This window comes from Podarcis melisellensis (genome assembly GCF_964234715.1).
Source record: "Podarcis melisellensis genome assembly, chromosome: 9".
NCBI classification, from domain to species: domain Eukaryota; kingdom Metazoa; phylum Chordata; class Lepidosauria; order Squamata; family Lacertidae; genus Podarcis; species Podarcis melisellensis.
Window position 1 is genome coordinate 34,761,841 of NC_138541.1, and position 17,309 is coordinate 34,779,149.

Below are 17,309 nucleotides of genomic sequence, written 5' to 3' on the forward strand. Positions count from 1 at the left end.
CTTCTGCCCTTATGGCCAAACACAGAAAAAAAAAACCTACGAAAACCCCCCAAAAGGGCAAAAACCAACCATGCTGGCCCATTAAGAAGATCTCCAAAATCCATGAGTCAAAAAGGAGCAGCTTATTTGCAACTGCCTTATTTGCAACTAAGTGACTTCACATCAATGGCAATGTTTGTTCTGGTGCATTGAATAAGGATGCTAGTTCAGTATTTAAATATTAAAGACTACTTTTAAAGGAGAAAAAATGGTTCAGAGGCAAATAGCTTCATTCATGTAATGCTTTATTTTCATAACGCAGTTTAAAGCAAGTACATTTTTTGCACCAGAAACATTATCCCTACTTCCTTGTACATGCATTCATCATATTCATAAAAAACCTCATTCATAACACAGAAAGTGCAACTTTCATTCATGTAAACTTTTCTTTACAGTTATCCATAGCTTTAGAAGTCATTTGTAAAATCTATGGATGTCAATAAGGCTCATCGTTCTAGTAACTTATTTTATGTCATCAAGTACTCAGTACGGCATACATGTTAAAATAGTACGGAATTGCCTGTCAATTATATGCAGGTCTCTTACCACACCACAAAATGTGGTCTCATCTGAGGAGTAAAGAGCTACCACACCAGGCCACATAGAAACATCTGGATCCATAGTTTCAAATAAACCAGGAGTGTTTCTTTTTGCAAGAAGCTTAAAGTGAGTAGCAGCTATTTTGAAAACAACATTTAGTTATAATACAATACAAAAATTTCACACATCATACAGGAATATAGAGAGAATAATTTTTGAAACACATTTCATAAAGCAAAACAGATCCTAATTGAAAACTGTGAGAAGGTAGTCCTCTTTTGCAGGACTGTAGAAATTAATGTTCTATTGCAGGTGTGGATCCATCTTGGAAAATGCATATTTCAATATGACAGCTATGCCAAAATAGCAGCTCTCTCATTTCTGTATATAAATATCTATATATCATATATGGGAATTTCTGTAGCTGAGGTCAATATATTAGTATGGAAACGTTAAATGCACAACAATAAACAGAAGTGGATCTACATATTGTACTGTAATGTGTACTATTTCAATATAAAGAAGCTACACACTAGCAGAGTTTATATGCACCACTAAGCTGTAATTTGTTTAGCTTAATTGTACTTTGTACCTCTAAACACACCCCAGTCAATAAACCTGAATATGAAATCATGGTTTAGCAAATCTCATCTTGTGCTGACTGATTTTACATGACATCAAAACCCACTATCCTGGTTTAATTATGGTTTGTTTTGGCACATCACCCCAAACACTTGCCTTGCCACAAAAGCACAAGGCAAGGTCAGCACCAGCAGCCAGCTTCTCATCAGCAAGACACAGCTGGATCTGTTGAACAAACCATGGTTAAAATAGACAATGGCTTAACATTATGTGCAAGAACAACCTAAGTTACCGTTGGCTTCAGTTTACTAAAATGGAAATTTAAAAACTGACAGAGAACAGAGTAATCCAAACCCCCAATCTGTCCTTGCACCTAGCCCTGCCCCACCAGCCTCTATCAGTGGGGGACATTTGCCATAGACAGTAAGGAGTGCTCTAGTGTGCCTGTCCAAGTGGTTGGCAGGCAGTAACTACCTTGAGTGTTATTGCTGTTGACAGTAGACAGAACTCCCCCAAATGGGATGTCTCTGGCAGGGCTGGGCCAGCATAGGATCTGCTGGCTCTGGCCTGGACCCTTCTGCCTTCATATGATGGTGACAGGCCCAGTCCAGGTATCTTCAGCGCAACATGGGAGCAAAAGGGCATTTTTCTCCCTCCTCCCTCCCCACCATACCTTTTCAACTTTTCAGTTCAAGTGCTGTTAAAGGCGGCATTGGCTGCACTGCTGCATCAAGCCCTGACTAGTGGGGCAGGATCGCACCCTAAATCATTTAAAGCTGTAACTGGTTGGCAGGTGGGTGTGGTTTTTGAAAATGGCCTCACAGGACAAACCTGGCCTGTTGGCATGAACTTTCCTACCCCTGCTGTAACAGAACTAGGCAAGCAAAGGCACTGAAGCACTTAAAAGTTCAATTCTAGTTACGACATACTGTACAGAAATACAGCAGGTGCTCTTTTAATATATACATTGAAGAGTTCAAGAATTCTACATTATGAAATATTCACCAGGTGTTAGGCTTGTGTTTACAAGACAGAAAACAGTATCAAATTCAGTCATTTCCTTTGCAGTTTTCATATTTCAGTCTGGATTGCTTGCAATAGGTTTTCATTGTGCGTTTTTTTCCCTGGCAAGCACAGTTCAACAGCTTGAGACATGGGTCTCATTTCTAAAAATTGTGACTTCAGCCCTGATAATAGGTATCAAATATTACCCCTATTCACTAGCAGAGAGAAGACGCAGACTGCAGCTATGTCCTTGCCTCCAAATAAGGCCATCTCATTAGCAGGTCAGCATGCAGTGATTAAAACATCCTCCCAAATGGAAGAATTTGGGAGTAAACATCTGGATAAATAGTGCTGCCTCATCCACAAAATGACTTGCAGATTATAAAACAAACTGTACTGCAAACTGAAACCTTGTTGGTACTAAAGTTATGTGAATGCCTTATCAATGTCCATACTTTTTCCATAAGAATTTTCTTTCTACTGACAACTGTAACACCAATCACATCTTACAAGTGCATGGGATCTTCTTAGAGCATCACATGTATCCCTTCTGATGACTTCAATAATAGTGTGTTACAGCTATAGGACAGCTACATTGGCATTCACTGTACATATAGCAAAATGTTTAAACCGTTTGCTACTAATGTCCCTCAGCTAAAGAACTCTTGCTGCTGAATTTGCCTGCTCTTTCATCACCTATGCAAGTTGCTCCACAGCGAAGGCTGTGCATTCTTGCTACCTGAACACCACCGTCCACAGTAGTTATTACCTGAACATGTACAACACAATATACATTCCAAGTAGCTGAAATAACTCCTCTTTGTGGAAGTCCTCAAATTCTGCAAGTTCTTTGGCACAACAAACTGGAAGGACCAACATGCTAAGTTCAGCACCAATTTGCTCCTTTTGCAGCTAAGTAAACCCTTTTGTCTAGATAAAAAAATTGTTAAACTGAACAATTTAAACTGAAATGTGGATTTAAATTGTTAAACTGAACTGTGGATTTTTTTTTAGGTGAGTGTGGCTGTGATGGGACGATGAGCTGCTTGTGCGTAAAATGCAAGTCCCTCAGAGTTTGATCAGGTTTTCAAACCTCTGCCTGTGACGGAGCCCCTCCAGCATGGCTGCGTCAATCACTAGTAGTATCCGAAAGTGGCTGCTTTCGGAAACGTTTCCAACATAAAAGCTCCTTAACGGAAACACGTCGTCTGGCCTCTCGGCGTGACAGTTTCCGTCGAGGTGTGGGTGTCCCTATAGGAGGTCCTGAGACCTCCCCACTGGTTTCGCTTGAAGCGTCTCTGAGCCATCCCTCCGACTCACTTTCCCTTGGAGTTCTTGCTCGCCCTCTACTGGTTCCCTCTTCCGCTGCTACTGCTCTCTCAACCTCAGGGAGCCTTTGCACCTGCGGCGCTTTAGATGTCAGTTCCCTGACATCCACCTCCCCTCCAGGGCCCCCTTCACCCCCTCCCGTCTCCTCTCCTACTGGCGGTGAGGAGGTAAAACCCCTGAAAGAACCTCCCTCATCTTCCGACGTCGCGAACACTTCCTTCCACTTGTTGCTGTTCCTACTCTCTAGGTACTCTTCGTCATCAGAGTCCACTCCATCTTCCAACTCCGACTCCGCGAACCCTTCCATTTCCTCTTCCTCATCGGTGGTGCCGAAATACTCCCTCCTAAACCTTGCTATAGGCTGAGGTTTCCTCGGGAACCTTTGGTGGAACGTTTCTGTTAAAACCTCGTCATTGACTTCCTCTGCACTTACCCAGGTGTTTTCTGACTCCGGTTCCCCTTCCCACGCCACCAAATACTCCACCTGATTACCCTTCCACCTGGAATCGAGGATTTCCGCTACATGGTTGCGGCGTTCCCTCTCTTCCAAGGCTGGTCCCCTGACGTGCTCCCCTTCACGTCCCCCCCTGTATGGTGACAGTAACGACCTGTGGAACACTGGGTGCAATTTCATGTGGTTGGGTAATCGGAGTTTGAAAGCTACCGGGTTGACCTGCTGAATCACCTCAAAGGGTCCCAATCTTCTGGGCCTCAGTTTCTTACAACCCCCTTTGAACGGCAACCCTTGGGTTGACAACCACACTTGATCCCCCACCCTTATGGTTTCACCTTCCCTTCTGTTCTTGTCTGCCTGCTTCTTATATTGTGCCTTGGCCCTTTCTAAGTTGAGCTGGAGCTGCTGATGGATGGCTTCCATCTCTTCTACAAAATGTTCAGCCGCTGGAACGCTCCATCTCTCCCCTCCTTCCCCTGGAAATGCCCTGGGATGACACCCGTAATTAGCCAAAAAGGGACTCATCCCTGTGGACACATTCTCCGCATTATTGTAGGCAAATTCTGCCAACGCCAACTTTTCGACCCAATCGTTCTCTCTGTCATTGACATAACACCTAAGATATTGTTGAAGAATGCCATTTGCCCTTTCCGCCTGCCCGTTGGTTTCAGGGTGCCGGGCAGTTGAAAAATTAACTTCCACTTGTAGCAAGCTCATGAGCTTCCTCCAGAACCTGGAAGTAAATTGTTTGCCTCGATCTGAGATCACCCTCGAGGGAGCCCCGTGCAACCTAAATATATGTTCCACAAACAACTTCGCCGTTTCTTCCGCTGTGACTGCATGTGAGCATGCTACAAAATGGCACATCTTAGTTAACAGGTCTACTACTACCATGATGGCTGTTTTCCCCTTGGACCTTGGCAGATCCGTCATAAAATCTATTGATATCGCTTCCCAAGGCCGTTCTGGTGTGGGTAAAGGTTCTAATAACCCTGCCGGCGCCCTTCTTTCCCCTTTGGCTCGCTGACATTGGTCACACCCTCTTACATACTCCCTTACATCTTCCCTCACCTTAGGCCACCAAAATTCCCTGGTAACCAACCACATGGTTTTGTGTTGCCCAAAATGTCCCGCCGTGGGGCTATCATGCAACTGCTTGAGTACTCTCCCCCTCAATTCACCTTCGGGTATATACAGTGCCCCTTTGTAATACAATGCCCCATTTCTTTCCTCAAAACCTCCGGGGCTCTCGCCCTCCCCCCTGAGACCTCTGAGCTTATCCTGGGCATATTCATCATTTTCCGTTTCCTCCACCAGTTCCCGTTGCCCCACCAGCGCCGCCCCACACACCCAGCGGTCCTCCGGGATGACATGTCTCTCTTCGATCACCTCCTCCCCTTCCCAATATTCTGGTTTGCGTGAGAGCGCATCCGCCCTGACGTTTTCTGGGCCTGGCACATAACAAATCTCAAAGTTAAATTTGGAGAATTCCTGTGCCCATCTCACTTGTCGTTGGTTGAGCACTCGAGCTGTTCTCCAATACTCTAAATTTTTGTGGTCGGTGCACACTTGCACCTTGTGTTGTGCCCCAATTAATAAATGTCTCCACCTCCGGAATGCTTCGTGAATGGCAAGTAGTTCCCTGTCATACACCGTGTAATTCCTCTCGGACTTATTCAGTTTCCGCGAGAAGAATGCACACGGTCTCCACTCCGACGCACTCCTCCCCGGTTGAAGAAGGACCGCCCCTATAGCCCGGTCGGATGCATCTGTTTCCACTCTCATGGGTTTTTGTAAATCCACATGCAGAAGTTGTTCTTCCGAGGCGAAAGCCCTTTTCAGTTCTTCAAAGGCTCGATCCGCCTCCACCGTCCAAACAAATTTCTTCTTGCTGCTGAGGCAGTCGGTGATGGGCGCCGTCAAGTGGGCAAAGTTCTTGATGAACTTCCGATAAAAGTTCCCAAACCCCAAGAATCTTTGCACGTCCTTCTTGGTCTTCGGTGTCTTCCATTCCAGTACCGCTTGAACCTTGCCTGGATCCATGGCCAATCCCTTGTCTGACAAGCGGTACCCCAGGAATTCCACCTCCTTGGTATGAAACTGGCACTTCTCCAGTTTCACCCACAGCTGGTTGGCTTGCAGCCTGCCCAACACTTCTCGAACGTCCCTCACATGCTGTTCCTCATCTTCCGAATACACCAACACGTCGTCTAAAAAGGCCACACAGTTCTTGTAGAGCAAAGGTCCCAGAACGTGGTTTATAAAAGCTTGAAAACAGGCGGAGCCCCCTTGTAGACCGAAGGGCATAACGAGGTATTCAAAGGCTCCCAAAGGGGTAAACATGGTGGTCTTCCATTCATCTCCCTTCCTTATGCGTATCAGATTGTACGCCCCCCGCAGGTCCAGTTTTGTAAAAATCTTTCCCTTCCTTACTCTGGTCAAAATGTCATCAATTCGGGGCATAGGGAAAGCCAGGGGCTCCGACACTGCATTGAGGGCCCTGAAATCACACACCAGTCTCGGTTTGTCTGTGTTCTTTTTGTCCACAAAGAACACTGGGCTGCCCCCCACCGCTCGGGACTCTCTGATGAAACCTCGCTTCAAGTTTTTGTCAATGAACTCCCTCAGCTCCTGCATCTCCCTGTCTGACATGGCGTACAGCTTGCCTACTGGGAGTTGGGCCCCTGGGAGTAGGTTGATTTGACAGTCAAAGGGTCTATGCGGTGGCAGTTTGTCTGCTTCCCTTTCGCTGAATACGTTGCTCAGATCTGCGTATTGCGGGGGCACCTTCCCTTTGCCCATCACTTCCATCCCCGCTAGGGTGACTCTGTCTCCTCCCGAGACCTTCCCCTCCTTGCAGTGTTCTAGGCAATGCGCTGACCCAAAGGAGACCACCCTCTGATGCCAGCCCACTAGCGGATCGTGTAGCGCCAGCCAGCTCATCCCCAAAATGATGGGCGCTCCTCCCAGGATGGCCACATTAAACGCTATCTGTTCGGTGTGCCTTGCCACTCTCATTATCATCGGGACAGTCTGTTGGCTAACTTCTCCCCCCAACAGCTCTCTGCCGTCAATCGTAGTCACCTGCAAGGGGTTACTTAAAGGGATGGTCTGTATCTGGTGCTCAGCTGCAAACTCCTTACTCATGAAATTACAGGAGCTGCCTGAATCCAAAAGCGCCTTGACCTTTAGTGGGTGTCCGTTTGGCAGTTCTAGTAACACCTCTATCACTAAAGCAGGTCTGGGAGGTTCTGGCATGGGCACTTTCATTGCTCTTTGGCCTGGCTGCTGTGCCCCGACGGTGGCAGCCAGGCGTTGGCTTTTACTTGCTCCTTGCTTTCCTCTTCCTTTCCCCCAACAGCTCCTGCCATCCCTTGCCATTCCTTTCTTTGTGGGCAGACTCTGGCAAAGTGCCCTGGCTGTTGGCAGAGATAACATCTCTTGGCGCTCTTTCCCTCCTTCTTCCGCCCTTCACTGGGATTTGAAACTGCGCGCGCCCGCGCTGTTCCAACTTCCATCGGCTCTGCCGGCGGGAAAGATGGCTCTGGAATGTCTGGAATGCGGAACTCCCTCCAACGGTCTCCTTTCCCTTCCCGCCTTTCCAAAGCCCTCGCCTCCTGGCGCGCTCCTATGGCCAGCGCAGATTTGGTTAATTGGTCCATAGACTCCGCCCTGGGCCCCCGGGAAAGCTCATCTTTGACGGTTGAAGAAAGCCCCTCTTCGAAAAGCATTTGGATGGGCTCCGCCGATAGGTCCCACCCCAATTTATGAATCAGCATAGTAAATTCAGTCCAGTACTCACGGACAGATCTGCTTCCTTGCTGGCAAGCCATTAACTGCCTTCGCACCACCCCCTGCTCAATATCGCTGGAAAACATCAGGTCCATGGCACGAAAAAACTTCCTCGTGTCCTTTAAGATCTCATTATTCGCTGCCATCAGGGGTCTAACCCAATCTTTCGCCCCGGATTCGAGATGGCCAATCACATACGCCACTCGCGATTCCTCGTCGGGGAAGTCATCAAACTGCAAGTTTAGAGCGTATTGCATCTCTGTTCTAAAGGCATGATAGTTCCTGGGATCCCCCCCGAATTTCTGCACCAATCCTGGTACCTTTCTGGCGAGCGGGGTGGTTTTCTCCTTTCCCTTTTCTGCATCCTGAGCCCTCCTCTCCTCAAGCCTCGCCGTTTGCAGCGCCAACTGGATCTCCAACGCTCTGTACCTTTCTTCCAGGCTTGGACCCCCTCCAGCTGCTCCTGCACCCCCGGTTCCGGCTGGGTTGCTCATGATGCTTCTCTCTGCACAAGCTGGCTTTCGGTGACTTTCGGATTGCTGTGATGGGACGATGAGCTGCTTGTGCGTAAAATGCAAGTCCCTCAGAGTTTGATCAGGTTTTCAAACCTCTGCCTGTGACGGAGCCCCTCCAGCATGGCTGCGTCAATCACTAGTAGTATCCGAAAGTGGCTGCTTTCGGAAACGTTTCCAACATAAAAGCTCCTTAACGGAAACACGTCGTCTGGCCTCTCGGCGTGACAGTTTCCGTCGAGGTGTGGGTGTCCCTATAGGAGGTCCTGAGACCTCCCCACTGGTTTCGCTTGAAGCGTCTCTGAGCCATCCCTCCGACTCACTTTCCCTTGGAGTTCTTGCTCGCCCTCTACTGGTTCCCTCTTCCGCTGCTACTGCTCTCTCAACCTCAGGGAGCCTTTGCACCTGCGGCGCTTTAGATGTCAGTTCCCTGACAGTGGCGTTGACTCTCATGAGAGTTTGCCAAAATTGATTGCTGCTCATTAACTTCCTTTTGTGTCCAAGTTCCTTTAACTTGTTCCTTCCAGCTTACCGTTTTACTTCAATGCATATTTGTGCTCCAGACTTCTTTGAAGAATTTCCCCCACTCCACCATGATTTTTGCAAGTTTTGCCAATAAATGTCTCAAGATGGCACATCAGCATTTTCAAATTCTGAGCTATAATATAACCCAAATTATAAGATGTATTATTAGCATTATTTGTAAGGAAGCACAAACTGCCATCATTTGGATCCTGACATAGGATATACAATCATAATATATGGGAATCTACTACTGAAGTGTTAGCAAAAATATCTAAATCACCCCATAACTTTGACATTAAAAACTCACTTTTATGGGAAGAATGAACATACATTTTAACAACAAGAAGAATCTATAGTCTGGTGTCTGCACAGCATTTGAATACCCATAAAACACTGGGAAACTGTAACAAAACTGTCATTCAACATTTAACCCTATGGCAGCTAACATTGCTAATATTCCAGAGAAATCTCCTGTTCATATACAGGGAGTACAAAGTCGAAAATCCCTTTAAAACTAGGTTCTGAAACTTACATACTTCTGTCCCTGCATTAAGATTGCATTGAATTTGTACAGAAAAATCTCAAATTCCAAGCCATATGACTGACTTCCAGCAAGACATATCTCAAGAGAACAAACTAAAATCATGTAATACCACCAAGGAAATATACAATGGCCTATTACAAGCTTCCCCAAATGTTTTCCACTATAATGGCTGTGCTGGCTGAGGCAGATTTATTTTTTTAACAAAATTTATACACCACTTACCCAAATAAAATTTCTAAGCGATTTATGAAGAGCAATTAAAAAGTAACTATTAGAAAGAAACATTAGAAACAAATTGAAATTAATGGAAGTTTTATTCCAAAACAACTAAAAGGCACCAAGCTGAGAAGGCTGGCTTATTAAAATGAGCAATTACCTTTTTAATAGTCATAATCATACAAATTACAAACACTGGAAAAGTTAAAGATTTTATCTAAGTTACTGTGTATAATAGTGATTATCACTACCCACATATTCTATACTTGATCCCAGTTTTCCAAATAGCTTCCAAAAGAAATGGGAATCATTTTAGGGTTCTCATAATTATTCAGTAATGACTTTTTATTGGTTCCTGTTTCTGAGGCACGGTAAATCCCCACCTTCTTACTCCTAATGTGGTCTATCTAAGTCTTCATCACACTTGAGTCCCCAGATTATTGGTCTACAGCTTCCATATCACTTACCATTGGCTAAGCTGCCTGGGTATGATGGGAGCTGTTGCCCAATAGCATCCAAGGACTGACCGTTGAAGAACTCTGGTCTGTATAAGTTGTTTCTTATGACAATTTCCAGAATAAATTAATTTGGTGTCTTTTGCATTATGTTCCTTGGAGGATTATGTAATCAACAAGTATATTAAACACCAGTAATAAAATATGTTAAAACTGCTCACAAATGAACCTCATGAACCTCAAAATCAAAAGCCAATATACTTTCTCATATGCAATACTGTTTTGAATCAAAACAGAAGAAAAGACTAGGAGGTTTGCAAGTCTGCCATCTTAGAATCCATGCATTTTCCAAAATGGCTGCATACCTGAAGCCGGCTATAACACTGTCTACAATCCTGCAGAAGTTGACCTTTTTATTTGCCTTCTCTTTGCCTTCTGGCACCCCAACAAATATTGTTTCACTTATTGTTGACATTGGATGTTAAATAATAGGAAGCAGAGTTTATAAGAGTCAGGGGTGTCTCTTATATGTTAATGTTAATAAATGTTAATAAAGTATACGAACATTTGATGATAAAAATGCAAAAGCTTTATATATGTTCCTTATCACCCTGATGCCTCCTTTATTGTAAGATAAATTCTGCTTAAATTTAAATGTATTTTAAAATGTTCCATCTGCTTGTTTAAACTTCTACACTGTGCTTTTTAAAAAATAAAGTTACTAGTGTAAGTCTTCACTGCCATAAAAATAATGTGCATACAGCTATTATATATATACTTGTACAGTTAAAAAACAACACAAAAACACAAAAAACAAACCCAACTTCCTGCACATGATTTTATCGCTTGGATATTTCATTGCTTTTAAACTGATAATATCACAGCCCACCCACACCTCCGCATAGCAGTTTTAAAAATTACTGTATGCTCATTTTGGTTTTTGATTAAAAATTATAATGCTGCAGAAATTCTAATGTTCAAAATCTTTAATTTATGCAAGCATCCTCTTCAGATAGTAAGTTAGCTTTTCCAAACAACAGTACTATTGCTTTTAACATACCTAGGGCCAATTTACCATGGACATAAAGATTAAAATATTATTGCACAATTCTACCTTCCTGGTGATAATGACACCCAGTTTTCAATGCTCTACTGCAAGTGGCTTGAGCACATTTTAGTTTTTGGGAGGAGGGGGAGAAAGTTTGCAAAGAAGCATGTAATACTATAATCAGTAAAAGGGGAAAACTTAGTTATTAACCCATTACCAAAGACTGATTTCACCAGATCAGTGACAGGCAATGAAGAATGCACAGACTAAGTTTAGCTTGCCTGGGTATTTCCATTAAAGACTACTTTCCCATCTTATTCGTAATAATCAACACTTTGTACAGTTGCCATATGGTACTAGCTTGGGACCGGGTGACCGAAGACGAAGTTGGCAAAACATGGACTTTGTACCTAGCTATATGTGCAATAAAAATATAAGAATGTTGTCGCACTGCAGTTTGATTGGTTACAGCCAGGGGCCACTGCAAACCACAGCACGATAGCCATTGCAGCTGCATCAGAGGGTGAGAGGGAGGGAAGCAGAAGTGGAAGCAGGCCAACCAGCAGATGGGCTAGCAGGTGGCAAGGCTAGGGGGGCAGGAAACAGGCTTCTTTCTCACGCTTCCCACAGCAGACTGGAAGCAGTGAAGGGGACAAAGAAGTGCCTTTCTCTCCTCCCCGCTGCCAGCCAATGGAGGGAGGTTGTTGAGGGAAGTGAGTGAGTGGTCCAGGTGAGTTGGGGTGTTTTGGCAAGTTGTGATTTGGGGAAGGTCTAGGGGGAAGCAGTGGGTGGCTTTGGTGAGAAGCATAGGAGCCAACTCAATTATTTACTGCACACTGCCATTCAAATGGTGTGCGTGCACCATGTCATGTGATTGATTACGTGGGGCAGAAGAGGAGTTTGGATTTGATATCCCGCTTTATCATACCCGAAGGAGTCTCAAAGCGGTTAACATTCTCCTTTCCCTTCCTCCCCCACAACAAACACTCTGTGAGGTGAGTGGGGCTGAGAGACTTCAGAAAAGTGTGACTAGCCCAAGGTCACCCAGCAGCTGCATGTGGAGGAGCAGAGACGCGAATCCGGTTCACCAGATTACGAGTCTACCGCTCTTAACCACACCACCACACTGGCAAGGCTTATGTGGGCCTCCCAATATTTTATTCAAGTTGACACCCCTGGTGAGGGGGTTTGATGGGGATGTAGGTGGGTTTGGTGAACAAAGCAAGCTTGGCTGCAGTCCCTAGCTGTCTACGTAAGAACGTAAACAGAGAGTTGCTCTGTTCCAACATCCTGTTCTCATAGTGGCCAATCAGATGCCTTTGAGATCACATACATGGGAAGAAGCACGTTGCCTCTGACAGGAAAGGCAGAACACAGCCATTGTGACTAGCAGCCGTTGATAGCCTTATCCTTCATGAATTTGTCTAATCCTCTTTTAATGCCATAGAAGTTAATGGCCACCTCTACATCTTGTGCGAGGCAATTCCATAGTTTAACTATATGCTCTGTGAAGAAGTCCTGTCTGTATTGAATCTTCAAAGTTCCAGCTTCATTGGAAGGCCCCTGGTTCTAGGATTACAAGAAATAAAAACTCCCTATCCACTTTCTCTAAGCCATGCATAATCTAATACACCTCTGCTTTGCTCTTCCCCGTTATTGGCCTGTTCTCTAAACTAAAAAAAGCCCCAAAGGGTGTAATCTTTCCTCAGAGGGGAGGTTCCCTTTTTTGAAACCTCTTCCACCTCTACAGTGTTCCTTTTCAGGCAACACAGCCAGAAATGTACACGGTATTTCAAGTGTGTTCACACCACAAATATGTAGAACAGCATTATGATATTAGCAGTTTTATTTTAACTCCTTTCTCTTATTATCCCTACCATGGAACTCACTTTCCCCCCACAGCTGCTGTCCACTGGATCACTACTGTTACTGAGCTATCAGCTTTGACCCCAAAGTCTTGTTCCTGGTTAGTTCACTGCCAGGTAGGAATACTTCTAAACTAGATTAAGTTCAGAAGCCTCTGTGTCAGGAGACAAAAGCAGAAGATAATCATGGTTATTGGGAAGCAAAGATGATGTTTCCATCTTGTACGTTAATAATATGTTTGAAACGGACAACAGCAGCCGTTAAAAAATGATTATTGGTGCTTGCTACAGGACTTTTTATGGGTATAACAAAATATTCTGTACTCTAAGATCCTAAAATAGACACACACACTATTCCATTAGGAGCAGTAGGAACTATCTTCTGAATGCAGTAGATGGTGTGCATAGAAATTTATTGGTAGAAGTCACAGGAGATACCAAGTCACAGTCTGTAAAGCAAAGGGTAGAGTTCACTCAAGTGCTCTCTTCCCCCAATCAATATGTGAAAAATAATTTAAAAACCTATAGCAGCTGCTACCCTCAAGCACACATAAGGACATAAGTTATCAAGTGACTGTGAGAAAAATGACCATGTTTAACTTCGTTCATGTGAAGCATCACAACATTTAGATTACCGGTAATTCTATGCCCACTCACTTTGAACTGACTTTCCTCAACATGCAGGTAGCTCCCTGTACATATTACATACACAATTTCTGATCACTTGCAGGAGAAAAGTCTGCAGGCAAGAAGAAGATGATTGTGTTCTATATTGAAACCCAGTAAGTTGCCTTGGACTTGGTTTTCCAAACCTAGTTCTAGCATATTTTCTCAGTTTTACTTCTGTAGGCTAACTTAAAGGTAAAGGTACCCCTGCCTGTACGGGCCAGTCGTGTCCGACTCTAGGGTTGTGCGCCCATCTCACTTAAGAGGCCAGGGGCTAGCGCTGTCCGCAGACACTTCCGGGTCACGTGGCCAGCGTGACAAGCTGCATCTGGCGAGCCAGCACAGCACACAGAAACGGCGTTTACCTTCCCGCTAGTAAGCGGTCCCTATTTATCTACTTGCACCCGGGGGTGCTTTCGAACTGCTAGGTGGGCAGGCGCTGGGACTGAACGACGGGAGCGCACCCCGCCGCGGGGATTCGAACCGCCGACCTGACGATCGGCAAGTCCTAGGCGCTGAGGTTTTACACGCAGCGCCACCCGCGTCCCTCGTAGGCTAACTTCCCACCCCCTAATTCATAAGGTTGATAGAATATGATGCACTTACAAGACAGTAGTTGATATTTCTCTCCCTCTGTTTTAAAAAAGTGAAGAACATGATTCATTGCAGGGGTCTAACAGATGCCCCTCCCAATCCACAACCCTGGACGTTCTGTGCTACCTTTTTGCAATTTGGTGCATTCACAAAAACAGTCCACCCAGAAACAAACACACACACATGCACTTTGCTGGCTACATTTTTCTCCTGTGCAGCAGCAGCAGCAGCAGCCGCCTCACCATTGTGATTGGCAAAGGCACAAGGCAGGATTCTTTGAGGGCAGGAGGTCTGAAAAATGATAAACTAGCCATCTCCCCCCCTGCTCCTTGCTCCGTTTACTGCAAAACACAAACAATGAAGATAAAAATGGATGCTACCATTTTCTTCAACAGTTATTGTAAGTACAAGTCAGTATATGTGCAAGAATCTATTTTTTGTGATTGGATATTGACAAATACCATCAAACTTCACACCTCCAACATACACAACTATAGTCTAGTTTGGCCACTGTTAAGAGAACACAATGCTGGATGAGACAGCAAAGCAATTCTTATTAGAAAGTCACCACAACTACAGGAAGATCAGCAAAACAAACAACTTCCGTGTGTCCTGTTTTGGAAAAGTATTGTGCCAATTCCAATACAACAGAGTAAGAATCCAAGCCACATGAAGCTCCAGAGAGTAAACACTTGTCTTGCTCTTCAAATTTAAAAAGGCAAGCATTAATTCAAATAATTATTTTTGTCCTTTCTTTTGTCCTTTCTCTAAGTGCTATTATTGCCAATATTGTCAAACCATGTGTTTTGTGGGGTGGGTTTTCCCTAGAAGTAACATTAATAAATTCGTCATTTTTCTGAATGCAAAGTCAGACTGCGCACAAACCACAGAAAGGGCAAGACATCTCTGATTAGGATTCTCATATGTATGCATCAATGTATGACTAAGCCTTGCATTAAGACAAAAGGTTAAAGCCAGCGGAGAAGGAAGCTGAACAACAGTTGTCAAGTATCCAAAAGGCTGCCATAAAGCAGAAAAATAACAATTTCACACAAAAATATGTGGGGTTCAACTTGCCGCAGAGCAGTTTCAGCTTGACTTATCAGCCAATCTTTCCTATTTCTCAAAACAGGCAATGGAGCTGGCAAGACAGCTGCAGAATTTACTTCCCTATATGGGTTTTTAAATGCAATGATGAGTATTAGTCAAATGTGGTTTATGTCTACAGAGTCACATTGATTCAACAAGTATCAGCAGAGTTTTCCAAGGTACTGTAACTCTTTTCACAACTTTGTTGCTGCTTTTTAAAATGAAACGTGAACCAAATGGAGCTTTCCAGAATTATCCCCATCCCTCACCTTAAGAGACCATGCAGATTCTTTAGCAGAGCTTTCAACAAACTGGTAACCTCAGATGTTGTTGGACCACAACTCCCTTCAGCCCCAGCCAGTTTGGCTAATGGTCAGAAATGATGGAAGTTACATTCAAAACCATCTGAAGAGCACAGGGCTGGGAAAGGCTGTTCTAGCTCAATATTCACATCTCCTAGAAAGGAACTCTCTCTTTACCAGTAAGAAAGTGCTCGGCTTAAGTGTTAGCACTTCGCATGAACAGCAAACTGCTTCTGAAGAAGAATTAAAATAAAAATCACAAGCAATACCAAAAATCATGAAGTGAAAATTAGCCAGAGCACATCCCTATCTAAATAGACCACAGAGTGCATTGTAGTCATGCAGAGTTCAGGAGCACATAACAGAAAACATTTCTTCACTACTAGAATAGTAAATCAGTAAGAATATCCAGTAGGAATCTTTCTAGCATTTCTGCATCTTAACAGACAGCATATGCACTGTGCTCCTAAGCATGTTTATTCAGAAGCGAGTGAGCTCAATGGGGCTCTCTCAAAGTAGTATTTCAAAAGAAACTCCATGCAGGCAAACTCAGGAAGGATATTACAAGTAGACCACGCTTCCTCTCAGATGGAGTAATTTCACTGAAACAATACCCAAATAGTGGTCTATCAACTTGAATAGTATTTCTCTACTAACAGCAATTAGTGTTGTGCTTAAGTGCTTGTGCATTTGCAAAACAGGCTTTTCCTCTTCTGTTTGCACCAATTTGTAGAAGCAGCATTATAACATTTCAGCCTTTTTTCAGTTCACTTCTATAAGTGAGGATCAGTTCAGCCTCAAAAAGCCCAGCTGAGCCAATCAAACCTCATCTGTGTTAGCTATTTGCTATAATTGAGGGAGCTAAAAAATACATTCTATAGAGTAAAAAGCTGGGAGTGCCACCAAAGCTTCCATTCACTGCTCTTTTGCTATGAAATCGCATAAACTGCTTTTGATTTACTCATTTAGAAAACAAATCTAAAAAACAGTCAAACTTAGTAAATTGCCCAAAACATTTTGGAGGAAACCATCCTTGGTTAGTTTGGGAAGGAAAAACTTACTAGACCCTCTGAGAAAGGTTTCTACCAATGTGCAATTTACTATTTTATTTTATAGATTTCATTGCAATTTTGAGGCTTGCCTTTTCTTCTCTTGTATTTGGTGCTTCCTGTTCCTTTTTCCCTCTCTCTATAAGAGGATGTTCAGTGTGCAAGTAACAAACATACACAAGGGAATTTTCCCATAGGAGAAACTAAAAGTGTAATCCAATATATGTCTACTCAAAAGTAAGCTGTACAACAAGGATTACTCCCAGATAAATAGCCACAAGACTGCAGCCTGAGAGCCATTTCCCCCCATAGGATTATGTGCACATTTTTCTAGTTACAAGCATTTTTAAGCAAGTGATCCACTAACACTGCAGATACTGATAAATCTGTTTTAAAAGGTAAGTGTCAGTACTGCAGCTGACCTGCAGAGCCTTGAAAGCTCTTTTCTTTCATTATAATATTGTGTCACCGATCACAGTTAAATGCTAGTTAAGAACTATAAAATGTATTTATTTTCTAATTTCCAAAAAGCTATTTGACATGACATGTTCTACAGCAGAAATTGGAGTTTTTGCTATTAACCTTTAAATTACTCGTTTTCTTCCAGTTATTTGTTTACCTATGTATCAAAATAAATCTACCCTGATGGATTCCCACCCAACCATTTAGAGACAGGAAAGGGGGTGAAAAAGAAAAGGAAAAA

General features: G+C 43.8%; 1 long non-coding RNA gene across 1 annotated transcript; it reads left to right on the forward strand.

Annotated features, from left to right (window-relative positions):
* The first annotated feature begins 95 nt into the window (after positions 1-95).
* Positions 96-10,272, forward strand: LOC309378324. Its single transcript, XR_014172017.1, has 2 exons — positions 96-3,138; positions 8,680-10,272. It is a non-coding gene; the product is annotated as an uncharacterized lncRNA (long non-coding RNA).
* The last annotated feature ends 7,037 nt before the right edge of the window (positions 10,273-17,309 follow it).